This window comes from Bos javanicus, chromosome 10 (genome assembly GCF_032452875.1).
Source record: "Bos javanicus breed banteng chromosome 10, ARS-OSU_banteng_1.0, whole genome shotgun sequence".
Lineage (NCBI taxonomy): Eukaryota > Metazoa > Chordata > Mammalia > Artiodactyla > Bovidae > Bos > Bos javanicus.
This window is the reverse complement of record NC_083877.1, coordinates 2,977,480-3,005,407: the sequence shown is the minus strand read 5'-3', so window position 1 is coordinate 3,005,407 and position 27,928 is coordinate 2,977,480. Positions and strand designations below refer to the sequence as shown.

Below are 27,928 nucleotides of genomic sequence, written 5' to 3'. Positions count from 1 at the left end.
GGGAAGGCCCAGGAGACTAAGGTCTTTCATTTCTACAAACAAGAAACGGGGGGTGTTGGTGACAAACTGGCTCTTGCCAAGGGCATTTGCCATCTGCCTCTGGGGATGAAGCCTGGGCTGCTGCAGCTGCTGACCTTCAATGTGCCCTGAAAGGAGTTCACGGAGGGGAAGAATGAGGCACTTTATGCTCCAAGAAAACTGGCAAAGCAGGTCTTTAGATAATTAGAGGTTTTCAAGAACTGATTTTATGAGCCCAATCCTTGCACCTCCTCCATCTAGAAGAGCACTAAACGCCTTCATGGTGACATCAGCTCCTTGTGACTAGCAGAAAGCCTTTTGTAAGATAAGTGCGTGACTGCGTGAACTCCCCCATCACCAAAACCCCTTAGCCTCTTTGGAGCAGTTTCTCAGAGCAATCTGAACTGCTGTGCCCCAGGCTGCAGTCCTCATTTTGCCTCAAGTAAAACTTAAACCACAACGCTCACATTGGGCATCTTTTTAAGTCGAGTGGGGCTTTTGTACTCAGGAGAGACCTATAAGGTTTCAAACCCCCCTTTTCCCCTGATACTCCTCAATCTTGATGGGAATAGGTATAGGTCAAGAAAAGGAAGAATGTTTTGGACAGAGATGTTAGCCTTAAACTCCGCAGAGGAACTCTGTTTTTAACAGGGACTCAGTTTCACTACTACTTGCCAGAGGGTGAAAAATGGATGAAGTCCCTGTAGAAATTTACCAAATTCAAATAGCTGGGGAGGGGGAGAATGCCAGTGAGTTTGATTTACTAAATATCATTTTAAGTTTCAAAATGTAGCAGAAAGACACATTTATATGTATTAGTTATATTTGTATGAAGTAACATATTGCTAAACTGCCTCCTAAAGTATTTACTCAAGCAGGTAAATGCCAACTCTCTTCTGGTATCATTTCTCAGTGAGCCTTTTCTTCACACACCATATGAACCAAATTTCAACCTGATCCTGGTCAAATGATCATGAAATTAACAGTGATAAAGAAAATAATGATTTGCCTTATTCTTCACATTTAACAATTCTTTAAAAGATAAAAATTTTACGATGATTCCTCTTATAATGTGTGGGTCACTTTCATCAGATAAGAAAGCTGGTACTAATGAACCTATTTGCAGGGCAGCCATGGAGACGCAGACATAAAAATCAGGCTTGTGGGCACAGTGTGGGAGGCAGAGGGCGGATACATTGACAGTAGCATGGAGACGTGGACTTTACCACCCGTAAAAGAGCAAGGAGGAATCTGCTGTGTGACACAAGGAGCTCAACCCAGTGTTCTGTGACAACCTAGAGGTGTGGGACGAGGATGGGGTGGGAGGTGGGAGGGGAGGTTCTGGAGGAAGGGAACACGTGTATACCTGTGACTGATTCATGTTGAGGCATGGCACAATACTGTAGAGCAAACAGCCTACAAGAAAAAAAAAATTTTTTAAGGAAACTTCCAATTGTTCAAAAATTCTCCTTTCATGTCTCTGACTATAGAGGAAATCCATCACTTCATTGCCTTAATATTAATTCTCCCTTTCTCTAGCAATGAAGCCACTGATTTCCTGATTTGTGGGAAGACTGACTTCCTATCTTGGCTCCTGGTGATCGTTTCATAGTCACATCAACTGGAAGGAAGTGGGATGGATAAGACTGTCCCCTATCCCCTATCTCCTCTATTCTCTGCCTTCTGCTTCATTTTTCTCATTCTCCACAGGTCTACACTCTGAATTCCCTCATTCCCATGGCAGAATATAGTACGTTTTGTTGTTACAGCCTCTATCCAGTTCCAAAGGACCAAGACTGCAATGAGCACACGTTTCTCTACTACTTGATCCAACAGATATTGCCATGAGCGCAGGGGCTTACATTAGTAGAAAATTGTATGGCCCATTCCTCCAAAATATAGGATCAAACACAAAAGACAGGGTGGGTTCATCAGTTGGTGGCACCCCACCTGAAAGCTGTCTACTATTATCTTCACTTTTAATAATGCCTTTTTTTCTTCTCCACAATGTACCAACATTCCCAAATGATAGCATACCATGATTCAAACAAGGCAACATTTTTGAAGTCTGGCTGTCAAGAACAGTTATAAAGAGAATCTAACGTTTCCAAGGTAACATCAGCATCAATGTCATCTTCCATAAAGGATGATGGAAGTTACCCAAGTCATTAGGCATGTTTTTCACAAAGGCTTTATCATCAGCCTCATATATTCAGATGTCTTCATGCAAGATTCCCAGTAGCTAACCCACAGCAAAGAAAGTTAATCTGTTGTCTTCATAATTTGCCCAATGTCAGCCAGAGTCTGAGGAATAACACAAGCATCACACAGGTGACAAATGGTTGGTTTGTTTCAAGGACAAGTTAACAAAGAAAAGGATTATTTGCATAAATTACAAATGTGTGAAGTATCCTTGAACATCTAGATTATTATCCAAATTCTGCAGCTGGAAGCATACATTTAACAAACAACCATATGGAATAATCACTAGGTTCAGTGAATTTAATGAAAGCTTGACATACAACTAAATGGATTCAGAGCAAAGAGATTCCCAAAAGGAAGGAGAATTAGAACTTCATATCATGTTGCCACAGAGATCCTATTAGTTGATAGCAATGAAAGCAGACATCAAATTATTTTTACATTATGTCTATTCCACCAACCAACATTGTGAAGGAAAAAAATATTTCATGACATAATTTAGCAAATACCTCCTCAGAATCTGAGCCATGCAGTCAGCTGTTAATCTTGTGCTGCCTTGCAAAAATCTCTTGATTGCCTTAGGTTGTCATGCAGTGATCTACGTTTGGACTTCCTCTTCTTAGCAAATTACAAGTTCCACGCGAACCCTACACCTAGCATGAGTAGACTCAATTAATTTTGTTTGAACAACTGATTATAAAACCGATAACAGTGATGGGTCAACTGTAGGTGTAATTACCAAGGAAGAATCCAGTTTCCAATTTTTAGACTCACCCCTACAGTCATTCCATCATATTCATGGTCCGTGAGGAAAAGTACATTTCAATTGTTTGTTTTACTTTCTCAGTTATAGCCTTAGAACTTTTAACAGTGCCTGGCACAATCTAGGGGCTGAATAAGCATCTGTTAAGGGAGCAAATGAATTCCACCAATGTGATCAAGCATAACAGGATGGGTCTGCATCCATTTAACTTTTCATATACAGACAGAACCATCCTTCTTCATTTCTATTTCTAATCCCTCCAAATCAATAGAAAAACCAGAAGACAAAAAAATATATACTGAGGGCTTAGAAAAGGGACTTTTGAGAAAAGGGTTGGATGGCTGAAGTTGTTTCCCCTGGTGTCAACATTGGTTGTCTAGGCATCTTTACTTTTTTCTCATCCCAGGTGGTTTGAGTGGTAAAGAATCCACCTGCCACTATAGGAGACATGGGTTTGATCTGTGGGTTGGTCGGGAAGATCCCTTGCAAGAAGAAATGGCAACCCATTCCAGTATTCTTAACTAGAGAATCCCGTGGACAGAGGAACCTGGTGGACTACAGTCCATGGGGTCACAAAGAGTCAGACACAACTGAGCACACTCCCACCTCGCACACCACATTAAGTGTGCAATGACACACCACTTGTTCAATTGGTGATTTTAACTCAGATGATGAGACTGAGAGCTGACTTCATTAATCTCCTTACTTATATGAAGAATTATTAAATGAAAGATTCTAGGCAGCTGCTGGTCATTTTGAATAAGAAGAAATGCCTTAAAGGGAAGCAAGAAAGAAATGGACTAGACATGAGAAAGAACTTCAAATTGATTAGATATTGAGAATATTCCAAGTAATGGTCATAAAATGGTCCTATCAGATACCTTCAAAGCAGAGAAAAACTTTTTTAAACTTTTACAAAATCCTCCAAGGAGACTATCTTCAATGGGTCCATAAGGTTCCTGCCTGTTCACTGAGACTTCATTGAGTCCTGATTCCCTCTGCTTCCTTAGGAGTGCATTCCCTGTCTCAGAATTTGAAATCAAAATATCAAGCAATTTAGATGTTGATTAATTAAATTCTGCCTTTCAAATTTTCAGGTATTAAAGAAATTATCCAATAAGAGGAATTATTTTCTCTGCACTAAGAATGGAGTGAGGTGCCATCACCATGTACACACTGCAAAGCAATATGCCCTCACTCTGAGGCACAAAACTGGTATTACTCATCTTTTCATAAATTATTTTAATTCAGTTCTGGAAAAACTTTTAATATAGATACTTTCCCTTTCTCCATCCACATACTCATTTGCATTTTCAGTTTCTAGGTTTGTAATATATATATTAAAAAATACTATTTAAATGTATAGTCCTTTGAGATTAACTGCTTTCTTCAGTTTACATATTTACAGAGAAATGGTACAGGCCCAAAGTCACTGTAAATAATTGGTGGGAAAAAAGATCAAATTAGATCAATGTGTTTTTGCCAAAGCCCATGTGGCCCAGAAGCTTTTTTTAGATGTACATGGCATTGTGTTCATCTATTGCTCTGTATTTCTCATTCTATGCTCATCTCTGGGTGATATCATTCATGCCCAGGAATTGTCAACTGTTATCAAGAAGACCTACAGCCTTTACTCTGAATGCTGGACTCATCTAGCAACTGCAACCTGATATTTCCTTTTGGACATTTCAAATGCCTCTCAAAATCCACCAATTTAAACTTTAACTCATGAACTTTTCCTATGTCCTCCTCTGCTAAAACGCATGGCCTCCTCCAGGGATGTCTGCCTCAGGGACGAGAACTACCATCCACCCTGCTGTGCAAACCACAAAGCACTGTCGCATTAGGGTCTGCTGATCTACATGTCTTAAAATATCTTTCACACTTGTTTTCTGTATTTCCAGTGGCTCCACTCTAGTCCAGCCTACGTTATCTGTTTCTGCAGTATCCATCCTACTGCTGTCCCTGAATTCACACTTGCCTCCTCTTCAGTCCATTCTGGACTCTGTAGGCAAAGTGATCTTCTAAAACTAAAATGTCTCTTCCATCCTGAAAATGTTTTAGGAACAATGAAATCCTCAACAGGGCATAAAACAATCTTTGTGACCAAGCCCATTCCTCTGCTATGACCCATAATCAGGATATGTCTCCTGCTCTGTGCCCGAATTAGAGCCCTAAGTTTGCTATGTGTCCATGATATGTGTCCACTGATAAGTCTGACGCTTCACTAGACTAAACAATCTTAAAGGCGGGAATAATGTGCATTTTTCTCAGTCTCATTCTAGAAGTAACACAGTTCATAGCACCAATAGATGCCCTACAAATAACTCTTCAGTGGGTGATGAACAGGTGACCTTTTATTGAAGGATAAGTAGCCCTCTGGAGATACAATTTCAGAAAGATATAGATTCAGGATATTACTTTCCTATGGAACCCTTCTACCTCTCCCAGAATATTTGAAATTCCAAGACTAAGGCACAAGGCCTTTTATTCCACTATTTGAAAGAAGGCTTAAAATAGAAAAGCCCTTGGGAGCTAGGGGAAATATATTTAGGCCCTGGAGACAGTATGTCAAAGAGAGAAAAAGGGAAGCTAAAAGGGAGGCTGCTTCCCTTGCAATTTCCCTGAGGCCTCAGAGGAGTTACCAGACAACAGATCAGGGTGTTTCTAAAGCTCCTTCTCCTTATAACTGTGGATTTAATTTCATTCCAGTTTCTAGACTCAATGCTGTTCAAGGGCAAGGGAAATTGAAGGACTTGGGAATCTCAGGCACTCCAGAATTCAGCGAAGCTTGTCTGGACCTTGTAATTTAGGCATAAGATCTATGATTCTTTTTTTTTAAGGAAAAAACCATGCTTAATTGAAAAATAAAGCAATGCATCTGAAATAAGACTCTGTTTAACAACATAAACTGTAACTGCTGAGGCCTGTTAAGTGGTACTATGAAATTTAGGTATAAATTATCAACACAGTTTCTTCCCTTACCCCAATTCAGCCATCTGCATATTAAAAACAAGGACTGTCTCATTAATTTGAACTGTGTACCTGTAAAGCCAATCCCTATTCCTAAACAACTGATCAAAGGATGGGAGGTTTTAAACAAAGATTTCCATACTGAGGAGCTCCCAGATAACAGCAAAGAAAGTCAATATTTTCCTTATGAAAAACTTACATGAGAGAGAGGGTGGGATGATTTGGGATAATGGCATTGTAACATGTATAATATCATATAAGAAACAAATCGCTAGTCCAGGTTCGATGCAGGATACAGGATGCTTGGGGCTGGTGCACTGGGATGACCCAGAGGGATGATATGGGGAGGGAGGTGGGAGGGGGGTTCAGGATTGGGAACACGTATACACCCGTGGCGGATTCATGTTGATGTATGGCAAAACCAATACAATATTGTAAAGTAATTAGCCTCCAATCAAAATAAATAAATTAAAAAAAACTTACATGAAAGACACATAAGACAATAAATGATATTTAACTAATCCACAAACTTTAAAACACAATTTCATCAAAATGACCTCTACAATTTTCCTTTAAAGACATTCTCAAATCTCAGAATGGTTTAACGTGACATACTGGAAGTACTACATTTTGAAAGAAAGTACTAAAGTTATTGACAGAATGTGGTCCACTGGAGAAGGGAATGGCAAACCACTTCAGTATTCTTGCCTTGAGAACCCCATGAACAGTATGAAAAGGCAAAATGATAGGATACTGAAAGAGGAACTCCCCAGGACTGTAGGTGCCCAATATGCTATTTGAGATCAGTGGAGAAATCACTCCAGAAAGAATGAAGGGAGGGAGCAAAGGCAGAAACAACACCGAGATGCGGATGTGACTGGTGATGGAAGTAAAGTCCAATGCTGTAAAGAGCAATATTGCATAGGAACCTAGAATGTTAGGTCCATGAATCAAGGCAAACTGAATGTGGTCAAACAGGAGATGGCAAGAGCGAACGTCGACATTCTAGGAATCAGCAACTAAGATGGACTGGAATGGGTGAATTTAACTCAGATGACCATTATATCTACTACTGTGGGCAGGAATCCCTTAGAAGAAATGGAGTAGCATCATAGTCAACAAAAGAGTCCAAAATGCAGCACTTGGATGCAATCTCAAAAACGACAGAATGATCTTTGTTCATTTCCAAGGCAAACCATTCAGTATTACGGTAATGCAAGTCTATGCCCTGACCAGTAATGCTGAGGAAGCTAAACTTCAACGGTTCTATGAAGACCTTTGTTGCTGCTAAGTCGCTTCAGTCATGTCCGACTCTGTGCGACCCCAGAAATGACAGCCCACCAGGCTCCCCTGTCCCTGGGATTCTCCAGGCAAGAACACTGGAGTGGGTTGCCATTTCCTTCTCCAATGAATGAAAGTGAAAAGTGAAAGGGAAGTCGCTCAGTCATGTCCGACTCTTAGCGACCCCGTGGACTGCAGCCTACCAGGCTCCTCTGTCCATGGGATTTTCCAGGCAAGAGTACTGGAGTGGGGTGCCATTGCCTTCTCCAATGAAGACCTATAAGACCCTTTAAAACTAATACCCCAAAAAGATGCCTTTTTTATTATAGGGGACTGGAATGAAAAAGTACAAAGTCAAGAAACACCTGGAGTAACAGGCAAATTTGGCCTTGGAGTAGAGTGAAGCAGGGCAAAGGCTAATAGAGTTTTGCCAAGAGAACACACCGGTCACAGAAAATCCTCTCTTCGAAAAACACAAGAGAAGACTCTACACATGGACATCACCAGATGGCCAACACCAAAATCATATTGATTATATTCTTTGTAGCCAAAGATGGAAAAGCTCTATACAGTCAGCAAAAACAAGACGGGGAGCTGACTGTGGCTCAGATCATGAACCCCTTATTGCCAAATTCAGACTTAAATTGAAGAAAATGGGGAAAACCACTAAACCACTCAGGTATGACCTAAATCAAATCCCTTATGATTATACAGTGGAATTAAGAAATAGATTTAAGGGACTAGATATGATAGGCAAGAGTGCCTGATGAACTATGAGTGGAGATTCTTGACATTGTACAGGAGACAGGGATAAAAACCATCCCCAAGAAAAAGAAATGCAAAAAAGCAAAATGGCTGTCTGAGAAGGTCTTACAAATAGCTGTCAATAGAAGAGAAGCAAAAAGCAAAGGAGAAAAGGAAAGATATACCCATTTGAATAAAGAGTTTCAAAGAATAGCAAGGAGAGATAAGAAAGCCTTCCTTAGCAATCAATGCTAAGGAATAGAGGAAAACAATAGGATGGGAAAGACTAGAGATCTCTTCAAGAAAATTAGAGATACCAAGGGAACATGTCATGCAACGACAGGCTCAAAAAAGGACAGAAATGGTATGTATCTAACAGAAGCAGTGGCAAGAATACACAGAAGAACTGTACAAAAAAGATCTTCATGACCCAGATAATCACGATGGTGTGATCACTCACCTAGAACCAGACATCTTGGAATGGGAAGTCGAGTGGGCCTTAGGAAGCATCACTAGGAACAAAGCTAGTGGAGGTGATGGAACTCCACTTGAGCTATTTCAAATCCTAAAAGATGATGTAGTGAAAGTTCTGCACTCTATATGCCAGCAAATTTGGAAAATTTAGCAGTGGTCACAGGACTGGAAAAGGTCAGTTTTCATTCCAATCCTTAAGAAAGGCAATGCAAAAGAATGCTCAAACTACCACACAATTGCCCTCATCTCACACGCTACTAACGTAATGCTTAAAATTCTATAAGCAAGGCTTCAACAATACATGACCTATGAACTTCCAGATGTTCAAACTGGTTTTAGAAAAGGCAGACGAACCAGAGATCAAATTGCCAACATCTGCTGGATCATTGAAAAAGCAAGGGAGTTCCAGAAAAACATCTATTTCTGCTTTATTGACTATGCCAAAGCCTTTGGCTGTGTGGATCACAATAAACTGTGGAAAATCCTGAAAGAGATGGGAATACCAGACCACCTGACCTGCCTCTTGAGAAACCTATATGCAGGTCAGGAAGCAACAGTTAGAACTGGACGTGGAACAACAGACTGGTTCCAAGTAGGAAAAGGAGTACGTCAAGGCTGTATATTGTCACCCTGCTTATTTAACTTATATGCAGAGTACATCATGAGAAATGTTGGGGTGGATGAAGCTCAACCTGGAATCAAGATTGCCGGGAGAAATATCAATATCCTCAGATATGCAGATGACACCACCCTTATGGCAGAAAGTGAAGAGGAACTAAAGAGCCTCTTGATGAAAGTGAAAGAGGAGAGGCAAAAAGTTGGCTTAAAGCTCAACATTCAGAAAACTAAGATCATAGCATCTGGTCCCATCACTTCATGACAAATAGATGGGAAAACAGTGGCAGACTTTGTTCATTTGGGCTCCAAATTCACTGCAGATGGTGACTGCAGCCATGAAATTAAAAGATGCTTACTCTTGGAAGGAAAGTTATGACCAATCTAGACGTCATATTAAAAAGCAGAGACATTACTTTGCCAACAAAGATCCATCTAGTCAAGGCTATGTTTTTTTTCTGGGTGAGAGTTGGACTATAAAGAATTGATGCTTTTGAATTGTGGTGTTGTAGAAGACGCTTGAGAGTCCCTTGGACTGCAAGGAGATCCAACCAGTCCATCCTAAAGGTGATCAGTCCTGAGTGTTCATTGGATTGACTGATGCTGAAACTGAAACTCCAATACTTTGGCCTCCTGATGTGAACAGTGGACTCATTTGAAAAGCCCTGATGCTGGGAAAGATTGAAGGCAGGACAAGAAGGGGACGACAGAGGATCAGATGTTTGGATGGCATCACCAATTTGATGGACATGAGTTTGGGTAGACTCCGGGAGTTGGTGATGGACAGGGAGGCCTGGTGTGCTGCAGTCCATGGGGTCACAAAGAGTCATACATGACTGAACAACTGAACTGAATGTAAGATAAAAACAAAAGGGATTCTCTTTTCAGCATTACAAGATAATATTGTAAGTTTTAACTTTTAACTTATCAAAAGAATTTGTTTTTAGATGACCCACCTTTATTTTTCAATTAAAAATACTAAAACAATAGACTGAACTATAGACTTCCCTCATAGCTCAGTTGGTAAAGAATCTGCCTGCAATGCAGGAGACCCCAGTTCAATTCCTGGTTTGGGAAGATCTGCTGGAGAAGTAATAGGCTGCCCACTCCTGTATTCTTGGGCTTCCCTTGTGGCTCAGCTGGTAAAGAATCCACCTGCAATGCTGGAGACCTGGGTTCAATCCCTGGGTTGGTAAGACCCCCTGGAGAAAGGAACGGCTACCCACTCTAGTATTGTGGCCTAAAGAATTCCATGGACTGTATAGTCCATGGGGTCACAAAGACTCGAACACGAGTGAGCCACTTTCACTTTCAATTTTATTAATATATACATCAACTTATTGAAACAGTGACTTCATAAAGTTTTCTCCCTAAAGACGGCACTTTCAGGTACAAAGATGCAGACATCTACAGCCTTCAGATGTTTATTTTAAAAGATTCTTCAACAGCATTTTGATAGCTAGTTTCCTCATCTAGCTGAAGATTCACAAATTCTCCGTAATCAAACTGATGTCTTTTGATTTCGATGACTAACAAAATTTCGAGTAATCTAGCTAGATCTCCCCAAGGAAGAGATACACAAATAGGCCACATCCCAGGAAGCATTCTGAAAGGTGATCACTGTCACAGTGATCCAGGAAATGCTCTCTCATCATATTTGATTCTTGACGCAAAGGACACTTTAAAGTGGGATGCCCAGAAGAGCTTGTGTTCTCTTGGTAAGATTCTGTGTTGTCAGGTATGGATGTTTCAGTCTTATTACTGTTCCCTACTGAATTTTGAGAGATCTTAAAGTTTGGAATGACAGAAGAAACACCATATTCCTCTCAATACTTCTTATGAGATTTGTAATGATGTCTCATGCAATAGAATTGAATCTGTTTTGCACAGCATCTGCAGCTACCAGAAAATTTCCTCATGATATTTTCAAGGTCTAAGGCCCATTCAGGACACTCTCTCTCTCTCCTAGTTACATTTCCACGACAGAAGGGACAGTATATTCCGCTTTCTGTCATTGCAGTCAGGAAACATTTTCTACAGAAAACGTGCAGACAGGTCACGGTATACATGGGAGTTGTGAACACCTCCTGACAAACGGGGCAGAAGAAAACATCCTTGATATAGGATGAGGCCACAGAGAGCTCCTCACCCATGGTGGGGTATGGGGATGAAGGAAACCACAGGGGCAGTGGCCAAAGTAGTGGGTGACCAGGGTTCGGACCCCCTGCATGAACCCTGATATCTATGACTCTTATCCCAATCCTTCTGTTTGAAATTTCTGCCCTAGTGCTAACAACCTGTGCACAATTGTTATTTCTAAGATCTGTGTCTTTTATATCTTGTCCAGTACTGTCTGCTTCCTTGTGTCCCTCCAAGTTCAAGAGCTGCAGTACTGGTAGAAATCCCACCCCTAGACAGAATATGCTTTGTAGTTTCTAGTTAGTCGCTCAGTTGTATCCAAATCTTTGCCACCCCAAGGAATATAGAATGCCAGGCTCCTCTGTCCAAGGGATTTTCCAAGCAAGAATGCTTGAATGGGTTGTCACTTCCTTCTCCAGGGGATCTTCCCGACCCAGGGATCACACTTGCGTCTCCCGCTTGGAGGCAGGTTCTTCAGCGCTGAGCCATCTGGGAGCCTCGAGAGGTCATGGCAGAAGCTGGCAAATCCTTGGTGGCGAGTTTTTGCCCCAACTGCCTGGATTCTCTACTCCTCTGCTTTGTCAGGACATCAGTTCAGTTCAGTCGCTCAGTGGTGTCCGACTCTTTGCAACCCCATGGACTGCAGCACACCAGGCCTCCCTGTCCATCACCACCTCCTGCAGTCTACTCAAACTCATGTCCATTGAGTCTGTGATGGTATCCTAACCTCTGATCCTCTGTCTTCCCCTCCCTCACCCACCTTCAAGCTTTCCCAGCATCAGGGTTTTCCCAGTGAGTCAGCTCTTCGCATCAGGTGGCCAAAGTAGTAGAGTTTCAGCTTCAGCATCAGTCCTTTCAATGAACACACAGGACTGGTCTCCTTTAGGATGGACTGGTTGGATATCCTTGCAGGCCAAGGGACTCTCAAGAGTCTTCTGCAACACCACAGTTCAAATGCATCAATTCTTTGGCACTCAGCTTTTTTCACAGTACAACTCTCACATCCATACATGACTACTGGAAAAACCATAGCCTTGACTAGATGGACCTCTGTTGGCTAAGCAATGTCTCTGCTTTTTAATATGCTGTATAGGTTGGTCATAACATTCTTTCCAAGGAGTCAGTGTCTTTTAATTTCATCACAGTCACCATTAGCAGTGATTTTGGAGCCCAAAATAATAAAGTCTGTCACTGTTTCCCCTTCTATTTCCCATGAAGTGATGGGACTGAATGCTATGATCTTAGTTTTGTGAATGTTGAGTTTTAAGCCAACTTTTTCACTCTCCTCTTTCACTTTCAACAATAGGCTCTTTAGTTCTTCTTCACTTTCTGCCATAAGGGTGGTGTCATCTGCATATCTGAGGTTAATGATATTTCTCCTGGCAATCTTGATTCCAGCTTGTTCTTCATTCAGACCAGTATTTCTCATGATGTACTCTGCATATAAGTTAAACAAGCAGGGTGACAATATACAGTCTTGATGTACTCATTTCCCTATTTAGAACCAGTCCATTGTTCCATGTCCGGCTCTAAATGTTGCTTCTTGACCTGCATACAAATTTCTCAAGAGGTAGGTCAGGTGGTCTGGTATTCCCATATCTTTCATAATTTTCCAAAGGTTGTTGTGATCCATACAGTCAAAGGCTTTGGCATAGTCAATAAAGCAGAAGTAGATGCTTTTCTGGAACTCTCTTGCTTTTTCAATGATCCAGTGGATGTTGGCAATTTGATCTCTGGTTTCTTTGCCTTTTCTAAATCCAATTGAACATCTGGAAGTTCACAGGTCATGTTCTGTTGAAGCCTGGCTTGGAGAATTTTGAGCATTACTTTGCTAGTTCATGAGATGAGTGCAATTGTGCGGTAGTTTGAGCATTCTTTGGCATTGCCTTTCTTTGGGATTGGAATGAAAACTGACCTTTTCCAGTCCTGTGGCCACTGCACAGTTTTCCAAATTTGCTGACATATTGAGTGCAGCACTTTCACAGCATCACCTTTTAGGATTTAAAATAGCTCATCTGGAGTTCCATTAGCTCCACTAGCTTTGTTTGTAGTGATGCTTCCTAAGGCCCACTTGACTTCACATTCCAGGATATCTGGCTCTAGGTGAGTGATCACATCATTGTGATTATCTGGGTCATGAAGATCTTTTTTGTATAGTTCTTCTGCTTCTTCATATCTTCCGTTTCTGTTAGGTCCATACCTTTTCTGTCCTTTATTGAGCCCATCTTTTCATGAAAAGTTCCCTTGGTATCTCTAACTTTCTTAAAGAGCTCTCTAGTCTTTCCCATTCTATTGTTCTCTTCTAATTCTTTGCATTGATCATTGAGGAAGGCTTTCTTATCTCTCCTTGCCAATCTTGGAACTCTGCATTCAAATGGTATATCTTCTTCCTTTTCCCTTTGCCTTTCTCATCTCTTCTTTTCATAGCTGTTTGTAAGGCCTCCTCAGACAACCATTTTGGTTTTTTGAATTTCTTTTTCTTGTGGAAGCTCTTGATCACTGCTTCCTTTTCAAGGTTACAAACCTCCTTCATAGTTCTTCAGGCACTCTAACAGACCTAACCCCTTGAATCTATTTGTCACTTCCACTGTATATTCATAAGGGAGCTGATTTAAGTCATACCTGAATGGTCTAGTGGTTTTTCCCACTTTCTTCAACTTAAGTCTGAATTTGGCAATAAGGAGTTCATGATCTGAGCCACAGTCAGCTCCTGGTCTTATTTTTGCTGACTGTATAGACCTGCGGTGGTGGCCAGGAGGAGTTACCCCACACCCGAGGCCAGGGGCGGTGGCCGGGAGGACCAACCCCATATCCAAGGAGCGGCGGATGCACGGGCGCAGGAGGGCCTAGAGGAGCTATCCCACGTTGAAGGTCAGGAAGGGCGGTGGTGAGGAGATACCCCTCGTCCAAGGTAAAGAGCAGCGGCTGCACTTTGCTGGGACAGCCATGAAGAGATACCCCATGCCCAAGGCAAGACAAACCCAAGTAAGATGGTAGGTGTTGCAAGAGGGCATCAGAGGGCAGACACACTGAAACCATACTCACAGGAAACTAGTCAATATAATCACACTAGGACCACAGCCTTGTCTAACTCAGTGAAACTAAGCCATGTCTGTAGGGCAACCCAAGACAGGCGGGTCATGGTGGAGAGATCTGACAGAACGTGGTCCACTGGAGAAGGGAATGGCAAACTACTTCAGTATTCTTGCCTTGAGGACCCCATGAACAGTATGAAAAGGCAAAATGATAGGATACTGAAAGAGGAACTCCCCAGGTCAGTAAGTGCCCAATATGCTACTGGAGATCAGTGGAGATATAACTCCAGAAAGAATGAAGGGATGGGGCCAAACCAAAAACAATACCCAGGTGTGGATTGACTGGTGACAGAAGCAAGGTCCGATGCTTAAAGAGTAATATTGTATAGGAACCTGGAAAGTCAGATCCATGAATCAAGGCAAATTGGAAGTGGTCAAACAAGAGATGGAAAGAGTGAACGTTGACATTCTAAGAATCAGCAAACTCAAATGGACTGGAATGGGTGAAGTTAACTCAGATGACCATTATATCTACTACTGCGGACAGGAATCCCTCAGAAGAAATGGAGTAGCCATCATGGTCAACAACAGAGTCTGTAATGCAGTACTTGGATGCAATCTCAAAAATGACAGAATGATTTTTGTTCGTTTCCAAGGCAAACCATTCAATAACTCAGTAATCCAAGTCTATGCCCCAACCAGTAATGCTGAAGAAGCTGATGTTGAACGGTTCTATGAAGACCTACAAGACCTTTTAGAACTAACACCCAAAAAAGATGTCCTTTTCATTATAGGGGACTGGAATGCAAAAGTAGGAAGTCAAGAAGCACCTGGAGTAACAGGCAAATTTGGCCTTGGAATAGGGAATGAAGCAGGGCAAAGACTAATAGAGTTTTGCCAGGAAAATGCACTGGTCATAGCAAACACCCTCTTTCAACAACACAAGAGAAGACTCTACACATGGACATCACGAGATGGTCAACACCAAAATCAGATTGATTATGTTCTTTGCAGCCAAAGATGGAGAAGCTCTATACAGTCAACAAAAACAAGACCAGGAGCTGACTGTGGCTCAAATCATGAACTCTTTATTGCCAAATCAGACTTAAATTGAAGAAAGTACAGAAAACCATCGGAGAAGGCAATGGCACCCCACTCCAGCACTCTTGCTTGGAAAATTCCATGGATGGAAGAGCCTGCTAGGCTGTAGTTCATGGAGTCCCTAAGAGTTGGCCATGACTGAACAACTTCATTTTCACTTTTCACTTTCATGCACTGGAGAAGGAAATGGCAACCCACTCCAGTGTTCTTGCCTGGAGAATCCCAGGGACGGCGGAGCCTATTAGGCTGCTGTTTATGGGGTCGCACAGAGTCAGACACAACTGAAGCGACTTAGCAGGGAAAACTACTAGACTATTCAGGTATGACCTAAATCAAATTCCTTATGATTATACAGTGGAAGTGAGAAATAGTTTTAAGGGACTAGATCTGATAGATAGAGTGCCTGATGAACTAGGGACTGAGGTTTGTGACACTGTACAGGAGACAGGGATCAAGACCATCCCCATGGAAAAGAAATGCAAAAAAGCAAAATGGTTGTCTGGGGAGGCCTTACAAATAGCTGTGAAAAGAAGAGAAGCGAAAAGCAAAGGAGAAAAGGAAACATATAAGCATCTGAATGCAGAGTTCCAAAGAATAGAAAGAAGAGATAAGAAAGCCTTCCTCAGTGATCAATGCAAAAAAATAGAGGAAAACAACAAAATGGGAAAGACTAGAGATCTCTTCAAGAAAATTAGAGATACCAAGGGAATATTTCATGCAAAGATGGGCTCGATAAAGGACAGAAATGGTATGGACCTAACAGAAGCAGAAGGTATTAAGAAGAGGTGGCAAGAATACACAGAGGAACTGTACAAAAAAGATCTTCATGACCCAGATAATCATGATCGTGTGATCACTGACCTAGAGCCAGACATCCTGGAATGTGAAGTCAAGTGGGCCTTAGAAAGCAACACTACGAATAAAGCTAGTGGAGGTGATGGAATTCCAGTTGAGCTATTTCAAATCCTGAAAGATGATGCTGTGAAAGTGCTGCACTCAATATGCCACCAAATTTGGAAAACTCAGCAGTGGTCACAGGACTGGAAAAGGTCAGTTTTCATTCCAATCCCAAAGAAAGGCAATGCCAAAGAATGCTCAAACTACTGCATAATTGCACTCATCTCATATGCTAGTAAAGTAATGCTCAGAATTCTCCAAGCCAGGCTTCAGCAATACATGAACTGTGAACTTCCTGATGTTCAAGCTGGTTTTAGAAAAGGCAGAGGAACCAGAAATCAAATTGCCAACATCCGCTGGATCATGGAAAAAGCAAGAGAGTTCCAGAAAAACATCTATTTCTGCTTTATTGACTATGCCAAAGCCTTTGACTGTGTGGATCACAATAAACTGTGGAAAATTCTGAAAGAGATGGGAATACCAGACCACCTGATCTGCCTCTTGAGAAATTTGTATGCAGGTCAGGAAGCAACAGTTAGAACTGGACATGGAACAACAGACTGGTTCCAAATAGGAAAAGGAGTACATCAAGACTGTATATTGTCACCCTGTTTATTTAACTTCTATGCAGAGTACATCATGAGAAACGCTGGACTGGAAGAAACACAAGCTGGAATCAAGATTGCCGGGAGGAACATCAATAACCTCAGATATGCAGATGACACCACCCTTATGGCAGAAAGTAAAAAGGAACTAAAAAGCCTCTTGATGAAAGTGAAAGTGGAGAGTGAAAAAGTTAGCTTAAAGCTCAACATTCAGAAAATGAAGATCATGGCATCCGGTCCCATGACTTCATGGGAAATAGATGGGGAAACGGAAACAGTGTCAGACTTTATTTTTTGGGGCTCCCAAATCACTGCAGATGGTGACTGCAGCCATGAAATTAAAAGACGCTTACTCCTTGAAAGGAAAGTTATGACCAACCTAGATAGCATATTCAAAAGCAGAGACATTACTTTGCCAACAAATGTCCGTCTAGTCAAGCATATGGTTTTTCCTGTGGTCATGTATGGATGTGAGAGTTGGACTGTGAAGAAGGCTGACTGCCGAAGAACTGATGCTTTTGAACTGTGGTGTTGGAGAAGACTCTTGAGAGTCCCTCGGACTGCAAGGAGATCCAACCAGTCCATTCTGAAGGAGATCAGCCCTGGGATTTCTTTGCAAGGAATGATGCTAAAGCTGAAACTTCAGTACTTTGACCACCTCATGCGAAGAATTGACTCATTGGAAAATACTCTGATGCTGGGAGGGTTTGGAGGAAGGAGGAAAAGGGGACGACAGAGGATGAGATGGCTGGATGGCATCACTGACTCGATGGACGTGAGTCTGAGTGAACTCTGGGAGTTGGTGATGGACAGGGAGGCCTGGCGTGCTGCGATTCATGGGGTCGCAAAGAGTCGGACATGACTGAGCAACTGAACTGAACTGAACTGGTAGAGCTTCTCCATCTTTGGCTGCAAAAAATATAATCAATCTGATTTCAGTATTGACCATCTGGTGATGTCCATGTATAGAGTCTTCTCTTGTGGACCACAGCCTTGTCTAACTCAATGGAACTATGAGCCAAGCCATGTAGGGCTGCCCAAGATCAACCAGTCATGGTGGAGAGTTCTTACAAAACGTGTTCCCCTGGAAAATGGAATAGCAAACCACTTCAGTATCCTTGCCTTGAGAACCCCATGAACAGTATGAAAAGGCAAAAAGATTGGACACTGAAAGATGAACTTCCCAGGTCGGTAGGTGCCGAATATGCTACCACAAATCAGTGGATAAATAACTCCAGAAAGAATGAAGGGATGGAGCCAAGGCAAAAACAACACCGTGACGTGGATGTGACTGGTGATGGAAGTAAAGTCCGATGCTGTAAAGAGCAATATTGCATAGGAACCTGGAATGTTAGGTCCATGAATCAAGGCAAATTGGAAGTGGTCAAACAGGAGATGGCAAGAGTGCATGTCGATATTCTAGGAATCAGCAACTTAAAATGGACTGAAATGAATTTAATTCATTCCAATTGAGTGAATTTAACTGGGTGAATTTAACTCAGATGACCATTATATCTACTACTGTGGGCAAGAATCCCTTAGAAGAAATGGAGTAGCTATCATAGTCAACAATAGAGTCCAAAATACAGTACTTGGATGCAATCTCAAAGACGACAGAATGATCTCTGTTCATTTCCAAGGCAAATCATTCAATATCACAGTAATCCAAGTAATGCACCAACCAATAACACTGAAGAAGCTGAAGTTGAAAGGTTCTATGAAGACCTACGAGACCTTCTAGAACTAACACCCAAAAGAATGTCCTTTTCATTATAGGGGACTGGAATGCAAAAGCAGGAAGTCAAGAAATACCTTGAGTAATAGGCAAATTTTGGCAAAGACAATGGCACTCCATTCCAGTACTCTTGCCTGGAAAATCCTATGGACAGAGGAGGCTGGTGGGCTGCAGTCCATGGCGTTGCTAAGAGTAGGACACAACTGAGTGACTTCACTTTCACTTTTCGTTTTCATGCATTAGAGAAGGAAATGGCAACCCACTCCAGTGTTCTTGCCTGGAGAATCCCAGGGACGGGGGAGCCTGGTGGGCTGCACAGAGTCAGACATCACTGAAGCCACTTAGCAGCAGCAGCAGCAACAGGCAAACTTGGCCTTGGAGTAGAGAATGAAGCAGGGCAAAAGCTAATAGAGTTTTGCCAAGAGAATGCACTCATCAGGACATTAAGGAGGTCCTTTTTTGAACCATACTTGGACTGTTATCAGATGGCGGTCTATTACTCAAATCCTTCTTCCTGAGAGTCTCTGCTCCACATGAATGTGCAGGTCTAATATCAAATCCCGATTCCTCCCTATTTGTCACACATCATTGATTTTATTTGTCCTATTCAGTTATATCATCACTCTGTAGGCTGAAAAGCAGAGACATTACTTTGCCAACAAAGGTCCGTCTAGTCAAGGATATGGTTTTTCCAGTGGTCATGTATGGATGTGAGAGTTGGACTGTGAAGAAGGCTGAGCGCCAAAGAATTGATGCTTTTGAACTGTGGTGTTGGAGAAGACTGTTGAGAGTCCCTTGGACCGCAAGGATATCCAACCAGTCCATTCTGAAGGAGATCAGCCCTGGGATTTCTTTGCAAGGAATGATGCTAAAGCTGAAACTTCAGTACTTTGGCCACCCTTATGCAAAGAGTTGACTCATTGGAAAAGACTCTGATGCTGGGAGAGATTGGGGGCAGGAGGAGAAGGGGACAACAGAGGATGAGATGGCTGGATGGCATCACTGACTCGATGGACGTGAGTCTGAGTGAACTCCGGGAGTTGGTGATGGACAGGGAGGCCTGGCGTGCTGGGATTCATGGGGTCGCAAAGAGTCAGACATGACTGAGCGGCTGAACTGAACTAAACTGAACTGAGGCTAAGAAGATTGAACAAAGTGCTTCTTTGGAGAAGAGATGCTAGGATGGCCCCAGTTAACCCCACCTTCCGATATCCCATGTTTTCTGTACAATCTCCTTAGCCTGAGTGTTGGCAGGACCTGTGATTTATTTCTAAGCAGGGGAAAAAGGCAAAGTGGATGAGAAGTCATTTCCTTGATTATGTTACATTCAACTGTAACTTCCTTCTTGTCGGATAACTTTCTCTATTGATTCTATCCTATCCACTGATTTACTCATTGTTGGTTTTGACTATGTAAACTGGCCAATGCAGTATCCTACATGACAAAGAACTCAGGGAAGCCTTCAGCTAACAGGCAGCAAGAAGCTGATATTCTTCAATAAGGAAATGGATAAACAAGCTCTAATATATCCATATGATAGAATACAATTCAGCAATTTTAAAAGAGAATGAGGTATCAACTCACTTAAAGATAGGGGAGATTCTTAATTGCCTTCAGTATTGGTGACTGAAAGAAGTCAGTCTCAAGGGCTATGTACTGTATAATTCCATTTGTATAATGTTATCACAAACACAAAACTGAGACAGTGAACAGGTCAGTGATAGGTGAAGATTTGGAGGGGGGCTGTATAAGTGAAGCGGAAGAGATTTTTTGGTGCAGTTCAACTATATTATATTATACTGTAATGGTGTATACATGATCCTACACATTTGTCAAAACCCATGGAATTTTAGAGGGGACTGAATTTTAAAGTATGCAGATTTTTAAAAAGTCATTTAGGAGTCCAGGGAATCCCAGAATGGAAATGCAGACTGTGACAAAAGAATATGCTTTCCAAATGTATACAACTGTGGGAATTAAGGCAAGAAAATACAGACCTAAGTAACTTTGGAAACAGGCAGAGTTTGTAAGACTAAAGACAAAAGGAACTACACATAACCACTGTCCTCTAGTCTAAGGATATAGACAAACACATCTGAAATCACTACTCATGTATACCAGAATCAAACACTCAAGTGAATGAATAGCTGATGATAGAAGCCAGGTTTCTCACTGCTTAAGTGAGAGATCACAGAAAAACACTAAGAAAAGCCTAGATTGATCCATGTGATACCAAATTACATCTGGATGCATAGGAATGAACTCATCTTTAGCTTAGTACAGATATAGCTGGATATCTAGACCAAGGTATGTGTATATTCACGGGTTCAGATACACACACATCTGGAGAAGGAAATGGCAACCCATTCCAGTACTCTTGCCTGGAAAATCCCATGGACGGAGGAGCCTGGTAGGCTACAGTCCATGGGGTCACAAAGGGTTGGACACAACTGAGTGACTTCACTTTCTTTCTTTCTATACACACACATACTATATTGTTTTGTCTACTAAATGGATCTGATAGCAACAACAAAACATCAGCTATAGATTTCTAATTATATCCTCCAATAAAAGGCACCAGGGCTCCCTGGAGAAATAGAGATGGAGTGGAGATGGAAACATACAAGATGAGCATTTTATGATGCCAGAACATAAGGAATTGCTAAATAATAGTAACAGTGACTATTACATAATAGGATTATACTAGGGGGACAGGAGGCAACTGAAGGAGTGCCCAATGTCCAAAGCTGGAATAATTAAGAGCAAAATATCAAAGAGTAGTACTGGCTTATAAACCAAAAGATACAGTAAACAAACATAAACATACAGGAGGCTATACTGATATAAGTGAATGAATAAATGACAATCAAACCAATTGTGCAGAAAATTCCAAATAATCAAGGTGGATACTCTACCTTTAAGGAGATGGGAGGATAACTTTATACTCCCTGAAGTATGAACTGACAAAGTAATTTCTTCCAATGAGTATGGTATGCAAAAGAGAAAGGAATGACTACAGTGGAGAAACCTGACAAACAGCACCTTAAGTCAGATGATTAAGATCAACAAGAAGTCATGTTAACAGGATGTGCCTTTGCTATGGGGTGTTAAGATGGGCACTTTACCTTTGTGATCATCCTCCCCAAATCCCATAAACACAGTCTAACTTATAAAAAAAGAAATGCCTACAAAACACTGGTCTAGTACTCCTCAAAACTATCAAAGGCGTCAAAAACATGACAAATTCTGAGAAACTGTCACAGTCAAGAGAAGCTTAAGGGGACAGAGCAACTAAATATGATATCTTGGATGGGCTCTGGGGTAGATAAAGAAGACATTAGGTAAAAACCAAGAAAATATCAGTAACATATGGACTTAATTAATGATACTGCACCAGTATCGGTTCATTAATTATGACAAATGTACTATACTAACATAAGATTCATTGGAAAAGACTCTGATGCTGGGAGGGATTGGGGGCAGGAGGAAAAGGGGACGACAGAGGATGAGATGGCTGGATGGCATCACCGACTCGATGGACATGAGTTTGAGTGAACTTCGGGAGATGGTGATGGACAGGGAGGCCTGGCGTGCTGCCATTCATGGGGTCGCAAAGAGTCGGACATGACTGAGCGACTGAACTGAACTGAATATAAGATATTACTAACATGAGAAACTGCGTGTGGGGTCTATGGAAACTGTATTATCTCTGCAATGTCTCTGTAAATCTAAATCTATTCTCACATGAAAAAGATAATTTCAAAACAAGATAAGCCAGACACTGGCAGAAAATACTAGCAGTGTATATGTGTGATAAAGAAGTTATTCACAATATTTTAAGAACTCTAAAATTCAACAATTAAAAACAGTTCAATTTTTTAAATGGTCTAAAATCTTGAACAGACACTACCAAACAGAAAAAAAAGTATGTGAGTGGCCAGAAAGCACAGGACATGGAACTCAGCATCACCAGCCTGAGGGGATGCAAGTTAAAGCTATCAGGAGATGGTGCTTCACAGCCCTGGGATAGGTCAAAGGGACAAACCACCACCAAGTACTGACGAGGATGTGAGGCAACTGCAACTCCCGGCCACTGATGATGGGAGGGTAAGATAAATAAACTACTTGGGAAAGCTCTTTGACAATTTATTATAACTTTAAATGGATACCTGCCTCATGATCTAATGGCAGAAAGCAAACAGGAACTAAGGAGCCTCTTTTTTTTTTTTTTTTTAAATTAGAACTGATTCAAATGTATTCTTTTTTTTTTTTTTTTGTCTTTCTATGTTTGCATCTTTGTTCAAAGCCATCTTAAGCACTTGTTATCTACAACTTCACACATCTCACTCCACATAAAGAGCCTCTTGATGAGAATGAAAGAGGAGGGTGAAGAGCTGGCTTGAAACTCAACATTCAAAAATGTAAGATCATGGCATCAGGTCCCATCACTTCATGGTAAATAGAAGGGTAAAAAGTGGAAACAGTGACAGATTTTATTTTCTTGGGCTCCAAAATCACTGTGGACAGTTACTACAGCCACAAAATTAAAAGACGCTTGCTCCTTGGAAGAAAAGCTATGACAAACCTAGACAGTGTATTAAAAAATGGAGACAACACTTTGTTGACAAAAGTCTGTGTAGTCAAAGCTATGGTTTTTCTAGTAGTCATGCGTGGATGTGAGAGCTAGACCATAAAGAAGGCTGAGCACTAAAGAATTGATGCCTTCAAACTGTAGTGCTGGAAAAGACTCTTGAGAGTCCCTTGGACAGCAAGATCAAACCAATCAATCCTAAAGGAAAACAAACCTGAATATTCATTGAAAGGACTGATGCTGAAAATGAAGTTCCAATACTTTGGCCACCTGATGCAAATAGCTAATTCATTGGAAAACACCCTGTTGCTGGGAAAGATTGAGGGCGGGAGGAGAAGGCAACAACAGAGGATAAGATGGTTAGATGATGTCACCAACTCAATGGACATGAGTCTGAGCAAAGTCTGGGAGCTAGTGAAGGACAGGGAAGCCTGGCGTTCTGCAGTTCATGGAGTCGCAAAAAGTCAGACACGACTTAGCCACTCAACAACAACAATCTTGTGATGCAGCAGTTTCACTCCCATTTACCCAAGTGAATGAGGACAAATGTCCACAAAATATAAAATTCCTAAGACATTTAGAAGACTGTTGACTGAAGTTTTAACTAAAAAGGTCCCAAAGTAAAAATAATCTGTCAGTTGATAGAACTGATAAACAAATTTTGGTCTATTCATTCAATGACATATTGCTCAATTTAAAAAACAAACAAACAAAAAATAAACTACTGATGCATGCCAGAAGATCAATGAATCTCACAAACATTATGTTGTGAGACAGAAAACTGAATACCCCTCCAAAAATATAATTATTCCTTTCACATCAAGTTCAAGAAAAAGGAGAAAGCAATCTGTTAAAGAAGTAAAAAATGTGCTGGAAATTGATTGGAAGAGGGCACAAGGGAACTTTTAGTGTAATGAAAATATTCTAAATCTTGATAATGTTGTTGAATACTTGGGCAAAACTTGCCAAATTATAAACTTAAGTTCTGTACAGTTCACTGTGCACACATTTTGCCTCAATTAAAAAAGACAAGAGACACTGTGAACAATTTTATGGAGATAAATTGGACAACACAGATGAAATTAATTTCTTCCATCTGGAAAAGAACCCTTAGCAAACCACGAATAGTGGCAAACCACAAATCTAACAAAGTGTTGCTAACAAACAAACAGACAACATCTTACTGGTGTAATAGAAAAACCTTTCCCTTTGAGTTTTCCCCTATTACCATATTTACAACAAGAAGTTCTGCTAAAAACCAGGTCTATTCAACACTACCTAGAAAAAAGAAATACAAGGTATAAAGACTAAGGCTATTGGATAGTCTATATACAATATTAGAAAATAAAATTTCAAAACAATATAATGTCTAATAGCTTTAAGTTTCCTTAAATAATTTATAATAAATCTAATGAAAGAAATGGAGATACTACTGTAAAATATCACTAAGAGAAATTAAAGACCTAGATAAATGAAATATTTTATATTATATCATATTACATTCAAGGATAAGAAAACTCAATATTGTTGTTTTCATCTGATACCAATTGATACGTACATTCAATGTGGTGGTAGTGGCTTAGCTGCTAAGTTGTGTTTGACTCTTACCACCCCCATGGACTGTAGCCTGCCAGCCTCTGTCCCTGGGATTTCCCAGGCATGGATACTGGAGTGGGTTGCCATTTCCTCCTCCAGGGGATCCTCCTGACCCAGGGATTGAGCCCAGGTGTCCTGCATTGGCAGGCAGATTCTTCTACCAGGGAAGTCCACATTCAATTCTAAACAAAATTCCAGCAGTTTTACTTTGGGTGGAAATTGGCAAGCTCATTCTAAAATGCACATAACACAAACTATGAATACTAGAAAAGGAGATATGAGAGAACAAACTTGAAACACTGCTTTATTGGCATCCGTCAGTTCAGTCGCTCAGTAGTGTCTGACTCTTTGTGACCCCATGAACCACAGCATGCCAGGCCTCCCTGTCCATCACCAACTCCCAGAGTCCACCCAAACTCCATGTCCTTTGAGTCGGTGTCCCCTTCTCCTCCTGCCCTCAATCTTTCCCAGCATCAGGGTCTTTTCCAATGAGTCAGCTCTTTGCATCAGGTGGCCAAAGTATTGGAGTTTCAGCTTCATCATCAGTCCTTCCAAAGACTATTCAGGACTGATCTCCTTTAGGATGGACTGGTTGGACCTCCTTGCAGTCCAAGGGACTCTCAAGAGTCTTCTCCAACACCACAGTTCAAAAGCATCAAGTCTTCAGTGCTCAGCTTTCTTCACAGGCCAAGTCTCACATCCATACCTGACCACTGGAAAACCATTGCCTTGACTAAACGGACCTTTGTTGACAAAGTAATGTCTCTGCTTTTTAATATGCTGTCTAGGTTGGTCATAACTTTCCTTCCAAGGAGTAAGCGTCTGTTAATTTCATGGCTGCAATCACCATCTACAGTGATTTTGGAGCCCAGAAAAATAAAATCAGCCACTGTTTCCCCATGTATTTTCCATGAAGTGATGGAACCGGATGCCATGATCTTTGTTTTCTGAATGTTGAGCCAAAAAAATGTTGGCTTTAAAACCAACTTTTTCACTCTCCTCTTTCACTTTCATCAAGAGGCTCTTTAGTTCTTCTTCACTTTCTGCCATAAGGGTGGTGTCATCTGCGTATCTGAGGTTATTGATATTTCTCCCGGCAATCTTGACTCCAGCTTGTGCTTCCTCCAGCCCAGCATTTCTCATGATGTACTCTGCATATAAGTTAAATAAGCAGGGTGACAATATACAGCCTTGACGTACTCCTTTTCCTATGTCCAGTTCCTATGTTGTTCCATGTCCAGTTCTAATTGTTGCTTCGTGACCTGTGAAAGATTCTTAAACAAGAGAGAATAGCATCAAGCACAAACAAAAAGGTTGATAAGTTGGATTCCATTAAAATATAAAACATCTGTACATAAAAAGTTACTGTTAAGAGAATAAGAAGATATACCACAAAGTAGAAGATGCTTTCAATACAGATATCTGAATAAAGACTTATAGAATATATAAAGATATTGTATAAATCAGTCAAAGAAAGCAGGCATTTTTAAAAGAGTTTAAGTACAGAACAGGAATTTCACCCCCCAAAAATATTCAAATGACCAATAAACAAATATAAAGATACTTAATTTCATTAGTCATCCAGGAAATTTAAAATAAACTAACAATAAAATCTGTTATGCACTTGCGAAAACAGTTTAAAATAAAACAGAACAATACCAAGTGTTTGTGAGGATGTGGAGTACCAACAACTCTCATATATTGCTGTTATGATTTTAAATTACAATAATTTTGAAATTCATATTATCACTTGGGAAAACTTTTTGGCAACTCAGTATAGACCAAAACTGTACATATGTAAATCCTATGTGCTAGCAATTTCATTCCCAGAGATATACTCTACACCAATGAATGTACATGTACAACAGAATACTTGTAAAAGAATCCTTATTTCAGCATTCTTTCTAATTTAAAAAACTGAGAACTGGAGGCCTGGCGTGCTGCAGTTCATGGGGTCGCAAAGAGTCGGACACGACTGAGCGACCGAACTGAACTGAGAACTGTAGAATGGATAAATTGTAAAAAAAAAAAAAAAACAAAAAAAACAATTCAAGCAATGGACTATCACATGGCAATGAAAGAGATCAAAGCACTGCAACATGAAATATCTATAAATCTCACAGACATAATCTTGAGCTAAAAAGGGCAAAAATAGTAGAGTCCATTTTCTAACGTTCCATTTATATTAAGTTCTAAAACAGACAAACCAATCCATATTGATAGAAGTTCTTAGAATAGTGAGTCCTTTTATGGGGGTTGCTGACTGGAGGGAACAAGGAGGAGGCCCATGGAGGTGTTAGTATTCCTTTTCTTGATATGAGTGGTGGTGACACTGATTTTACATACATAAAAACACTTTTGTGCAGTATTATATTTTTCTTCAATTAAAACATATACCAGAAAACTGTATAAATCATCCCAGAAGCCAGATATATATGACTGATACGCTGTCAAATGCCTAGAATCTTGGTACAATTTATGTTCCATTTTCGAACCAACACCTGAAACCCAGTATTTTCCAGGAGGATGAATGACCAAACAACTACTTCAGAAACAAGAACTGCCATTAAAGCAATTTCCAATATCCCTACCTTGTCTCAGGAAGTTTGTGGCAAGTTACTCCATGAATAGAATAACTAAATACTCAGTGACACAAATAGAAGGTTACTCCTGTACTCAACAGTTATGCTATTAAGCTTAGAAATGATTATATTGTGGCAAAATTATCACTGATTCAACGTAACTTTCTTACCATTGGTTATTTTGTGATGACTTAGCTCCAATTTTGAATCTTGACCATCAGACCACAGATGTTTTAAAGTAAAGGCCTAAAACATCATGGTTTTAAAGGTTTACTGTACTGAAAGAAACTAAGTGAAGATTTTAAACTCAAACTTTTGAAATATTTACTTGATAAAATAAAAGAAAGTCTCAATCTTGTCTTTGTAGTCCTTGGAAATGGATTCTGATTTTTAAGTTGATTCCCTACATCTACGTTTACATATATACATAGAAATGGTGATTTATTTTTTTTCCTACCTGTCCATACCTTCCAAGTTGTATTTTCTCTACAAATTTGGTCTTGCAAGATCAGCCACATAAACTCGATGCTTTCTACAACACTGTGGTTTTTATTCTAGCAAGGCTACCAGCTGTACA

At 40.7% G+C, this 27,928-nt stretch overlaps 1 protein-coding gene and 1 pseudogene across 3 annotated transcripts in view; both read right to left on the bottom strand.

Annotated features, from left to right (window-relative positions):
- The window catches only part of KCNN2 (potassium calcium-activated channel subfamily N member 2), a 508,283-nt gene that overhangs the window by 431,214 nt on the left and 49,141 nt on the right, over positions 1-27,928 (bottom strand). The gene's annotated exons all lie outside the window — the stretch shown is intronic.
- LOC133255528 (E3 ubiquitin-protein ligase RNF138-like) lies at positions 168-14,191 on the bottom strand (annotated as a pseudogene).